We start from the raw sequence: 6,073 nt of genomic DNA on the forward strand, positions 1-6,073 counted from the left end.
AATTAATAGAATATTAAGAATTAAAAGGTTAATCAGTACCAAAACATACCATAAACTACAGAGTTGGGTTCAGGCAACAAAACTACTTAACATGATGAAACATTACACAAAGCAACAAAAGTACTTTTGATATATATACTTTGATTTGGGTAAAGTTTTGTACTTTTACACTGTGGTATTGTTACTTTTAAGTACTTCTTACACCAACATACAAGGGCCACTTTGCAGTGAGTGAGTGGTTTTGATACTTTGTGTATTTTTGTGGGAAATGTCGTTTTCTTGTATTTTTATAGTGGTACTCGAGTGAAAAACCTAAAAAAAAACCACAACTTGCATACTTCATAATGCAGCTTCTTTGTGTGCGTCACTTTTAGGAGAGCAGGCTGTAGAAAAGACCAAAGAAAGGGAAAGGACAACCACAACAGCGTTGACCTCTGACCTCCAGCGTGCTGCTGACTCTGTGCAGGTAGAGCGCCTCCTGCTGGAGGAAGTCGGCGTAGCGGCGCTGCGTGAGCCCGCCGGTCTGGAGGTCCCTGAGGAAGGAGGAGGAGTGGAGGATCTCCTCGGCCAGCGCGTCGCTGTAACCCCACACCACGTCGAACAGACTCTCAGTGGGGACGATGCCTGGAGAAGTACTCATTCAGATCCTGTACTGCAGTACAAGTACTAACACACACTGTGAAAACACTCCTACTTTACTTTAGTACAAGTATATAAATGTAGTTAAAGTGTTACTCAAGTGAGTGTCATGAGTTGGTACATGTGGAAACTTAAAGCTCTGCAACAACACAGTTATATAAGTTGGGATTGTCTCTTAAACTCGTTCTCCCTTCGTGTTGCCACGGCAACAACCACTTCACTCTCACCTGGCCCGACTGGTTTGCTGTGGTTTCGGGGCACAGTTGCACTGGAGATGAAAAAGAAAGAAAAGGAGCAAACTCAAGGTGACATTTAGTTTAACACAGAGGCTTGTATCAGAGTGAATGAAAATCAGACACATGTGTTTTATCATCACCACTTTGCATGTTCGCTTCTTTGCCTACATTTGGATTTGTAAAATAAATCATAATTAGGATTACTGCAGAGAAAAGACCAGACAATTTGATTTTCTGGTAAATTTGTGAGTCTTTTCTCGTAGATTTACTGCTTTAATGTTAATGTTTACCAGAGGTTGTAACTTTGTGGGCATTTTTATCATAAATTCACAACTTTCATCTCAGAGCATATCCATTGTTTTCTAATAGATTTGTGACTTTAAAAAAAAAAAAATTTACTTATTTAATCAACCCTTTTCTTGTCAATTTGTGAGTTTTTATATATATATATATTTAGAAATGTACTACTTTAATCTCAGACAATATCATACCCTACTACACTGTCATAATCAATAGATATGATTACGTTAAATGTGTAGCTTACCTGGCTCTGGTGGAGCAGATGTAGAACCTGAGCTCTCCACAGGGGGCGCTGTGCAGCTCTCCACCTGTACACAACCCACACACCGATGTTTGTTTTCATATTGCTGTGTTATTTTTCCAATTTCAGCCAAATATTACGCTGATATTTGCTCGTATAATCCATCTATTAGCTTCGATAATCCATTAATCCATGTGGCCTTACTTTTTGGCGTGATTGCCATGCAAGCCCCGCCCTCTGTGGCCTTTCCCTGCCTCTGATTGGTCCAGTCACCGATCTTGAAGGGGGAGTCATCGCTCCAGAACCAAGTGCCGTTCTTCACAGAGAAAAACAGATTTTATTACTTCTACTGCATCTACGAGGGAAATATTGTACTTTTTATTTCCCTACATACATTTATAGTAGTAATAGTAGTAGTAGTCACTTCGCTGATTAAGGTTTTTGCACACGGCACATACACAAAGCTTTAAAAAATATATGTTTAAACCAGTGCAGCCGGTACGTCAAATGGATTATCATGTAAAAACACCTCCTGCTTCTCCTTGTTCTGCTTTTCTGACTTTGCATCAGTGTTCAGCGAAAGTGAACCTGCTGAAAGGGTTTTGGTGTGGTTCTTCAATATCTATTTACCCAGTGAACAACCTGTTTACATGTGTGTATTCTATGATGATAATCATGCACTCTTCTTTTGTTTTGTTTAGATCGCTCACACGGAAATCTCACAAAAGGGTTTTTCCCCCAGGGAACTTTTGGAGCGATTGTAATGGACGGCTTCCAGGCGTTGAATGTGTGTTATCAGTGCGTGATCCGATCAATAAACCTGTGTAATATTACAAATTACTGCAGAATGAATCCGCTAGCCTTAAATGTTAAATACTTCTTCTGTGTTCTCAAATACCCCTTCTTTGTATTTAAACACCTTGCGGTTGCTTGTCGCACAGCCTTGGTGTTTGCTTTTAAGGTAGTGACATCATTACATAATTAGTAAGAGCTCTTAACAGGATGTGGTGATTTATTGCTTTCATAAAACCGCCATTAAGCATGGCAATATGAAAGCTATAGACGCTTCAATTGATAAATATATATTTGTAATATAAATTATGACTAATGATAATTGATTATGTATTTAATGATATTTTTGTAACTCTACCTGCTGTGCCTGGTGTCCACCCAGCCACACAGGAGTGTGTGTGTTTGCTATCTGACGGACAAACTGCCTCTCTTCAGGTGTGTGAAGCGATGCCAGGTTCCCACCTGTTTGAGAGCAAATAGTCTAACACACACACACACAGACACGCGTTAAAACACAATGAAGCCATGAGTAATGTTTATCTTCATGCAGTAAAATGAGCTGTATTGTGTTTACATGCGCTGCGGTCCAGGAGCTCCACACGGGGTAGAACGTGAAACATCTCTGCCCAAAGAGGATCCACCGAGACGTGCATGGAGAGGCCTGCCCCTCCCTCCCTACCGACACATCGACCATTATTATTATTATTATTATTATTATTATTATTATTATTATTATATTAGGTCTTCAATGTTGCATGTTTTTTTTTTTTGTATTTACCCGAAGGTGCCAGCGAGGCAGAGGTTTCAGTCAGGACGACGGCCAATAGGAGATGAGCCAATGCACACGCCATCATCCACCTGTTAACGCACACAAACGCATAGACATACATGCATAAGGTCGTCCAAAGCTCACACAAACAAGCTATCACACAACTCACGCAGCTTTGTGCTAGCGACGAAGGCAAATGAGCTGTACGAAATTTTAGGTGTCCAGAGTTTGACTGAAAACAATGTATGTGGCAGATAAAACTAACTAATTAACTTTGATTAGCTGTCAACAAAAGTAGCTAAAACGGCAACATTTTTGTAGCTAGTTAGCTGTAGCAACTGTTCGTAATCAGTGTCGAAGAAGAACACATGACTGTAAACGTAAATAAAAAATAGAAAATACATTTTTTTTGTCCATATTTGACCGTATCACCAAACAGTGACAATTATTTTTTAAATCCTATGTCAAACTGAAATTCTGTAGCTCTTTAAGTAAGCTAGTTAGCTAGCTAACATGGCTCTACGAGTAAACAAATACATCTTGGGACACATTTACTTGTACATGACTGTACGAGTAAATAAATAAACGTATGTCAGAAAAGAAATAGCTCTTTAATTAAGCTAGTTAGCTAGCTAGCTAACTTTCCGACATGAAACTACGAGTAAACAAATACATCTTGGGACACGTATGTCAGAAAAGAAAGAGCTCTTTAAGTAAGCTAGTTAGCTAGCTAGCTAACATGGCTCTACAAGTAAACAAATACATCTTGGGACACATTTACTTGTACATGACTGCTGCTTACTACCAGTAAATAAATAAATGTATGTCAGAAAAGAAATAGCTCTTTAAGTAAGCAAGTAAGCGAGCTAGGGTTACGGGTTAGGGTAGGTTAGGGTAACAACGTGCCGAAGTTGACTCAACAAACAAATACACACATTAAATTTTTTTTTATAAAACACATCGACTTGATCTCAACTACGCACACGTCAGTGTCTAGCTTCTTAGAAGACGTAATAAATGTGCTTAAAGACACAGAGTACAATGGTGGGTACTCAACAGCACCTCATGATGACTCATGAGGGATTTCATTTAAGTCAGTTAGCACACCCTCATACCACAGGAACACAATTTAACCTTTTACGCAACACATATTTAGCACCAAAGGGTTCATACTGGCAGTGATGGGAATTTGTGAATGTTAGCGGCACTTATTTCATAGAAAGGTTTGAATAGCAGGTTCTGGCAGAGTGAGGTACATTGTAGTATACTACATTAAGCTACTGTAAGCTAGTTTATCGTGTTTCCTTTTTGATAAATGGGTGAATTTGAGTTCTCACAGTGAAATGCATTATTGTATCCGGGTAAGATTTAGGTGAGCAACCCTACATTCTCATTCCCAATGACACATTGATGGACTATATCGTATCAGCGTGTTTTTTTAACATGCATTTTTTTTCCAACTTCCAAATCTGAACTAAAAGATTCATTTAAAAGGCAAAAACCTACCTGCTTTCTCTGTTGGAACCTTGCACCTAAGAAGTATCCACAACTGTAAAAGAAAAACTTGCAGACGGGAGTACAAGCCCGTTAAACTGGTTCCCACATACATCTCATGCAAGTAAGTTGTATTGACAGACAGTTCTTATGTGGAATTCATGGTATAGTTTAAAAAGGGAGGTTCAGGGCTGCCTGGAAGGGGAAGAAGCTCCAATAACAACACACACAGAGGGAATGTCTCTTCATTCTCCAATATATCAACTATATTTGCTTATAGGTGAATGAATGCTTTGAATAGCAAATAAAACCATTCAATAGATATTCTTTTGTGTGGTGAGGCAGCGTCTTAAGGGGGTGGAGCTAACTGAGACTGGAGGTTGGGTATTTTTAGTCACAATCGTGAAAAAAGCAGTCACAACACATTCCAAGTGTGCACATGGTATCAAAGCAAGGGGGTTAGGGATTGAGAGTGCTGCCGGAATGAGTCCTTAAAGCCTGAAATTAGCCTTTTGGTGTTTTTTGGTTAGGTTTGGTTTGACCCAAATATGTTTTTGTGCCATTAAGGATCATTTGTTTATTCGCAAAGGTAATTTTGACTAATTAGATAGCTAACAAATTAGCGTCCTTAAAGAGGTACAGAATTTCGATTTGGCATCAGATAAAAAAAAAAAAAAAGTGATTATAATTGAAGGGTATTATTTATTTATTTATCTAATCATGTTACAAATGTTTGACAGAAACGGTCTAACAGGAAGGAGGAGCTGCTGGACCTGTGGAAGAGAAGAGAAGTGGACGACGTCCTTTTTGTAGTCCATTATTGTATTATGGACTACAAAATTGTGACGTAGCTTAGTGAAAGTCCGGTCGGATTCTCTGAGCACCGCGGTGGACTTTTCCTAAATCCTTTTGAGTTCTCCTATCGCCTTTCCTTAACCCCGTGACCTTTTTCCCCAGAGGTCAAGGAATAGGAGTTAGGACCTTATTTTTTGACTATTCAACTGCAACCTAGTACTCTTAAGAGACCCGATCCACGATCCACCGAGCTATTTTTTTTTATCCGCGCACCAAGAGAGCTGATTGGTCAGTAGGTTCTCTTATCAGGAACATAACCTGCTCCGGAGAAGGTAAGCTCTCAGCTAAGTTACCATGGCGATCTACCCTGATAAGAAGTGAACCAGCGTTGTCGGATGGAAAAAACCCAGAGTTAACCCTGAAGTTACCTGCTTCGTAGTACAGGTTTTTGATGTTTAAATTCGTTAACACTTACAAAAACTACATCGTGTCAAAAGATGATGCTTAGTTTTTATACTTATCAGGTCCCAAGAAGCCCAAATAGCAAAGAGAAATAAAAAGAAAAGCATACCAAAAAAAGAGCTCAGGTCTGAGGAGGTTACAATTAAGAGTAGAAACGTTTGTGCATCAAGTTTTTAAAATGTTTTTATCTGTCTTTACGTTTAAATTTGACACATGAGAAATGCATGAAAGGCGCAGCTATTAAACCAGAAAAACTGTCACTTGCATCCGGATGAATAAAAGTCATCCAAAAAAACCTGTGTAATATCTTCTCACAAACTAGCCTTCTTTTCTTGTTTTAATTGA

This window comes from Eutrigla gurnardus (assembly GCF_963514095.1).
Source record: "Eutrigla gurnardus genome assembly, chromosome: 23".
In the NCBI taxonomy this organism is placed as follows: Eukaryota; Metazoa; Chordata; class Actinopteri; order Perciformes; family Triglidae; genus Eutrigla; species Eutrigla gurnardus.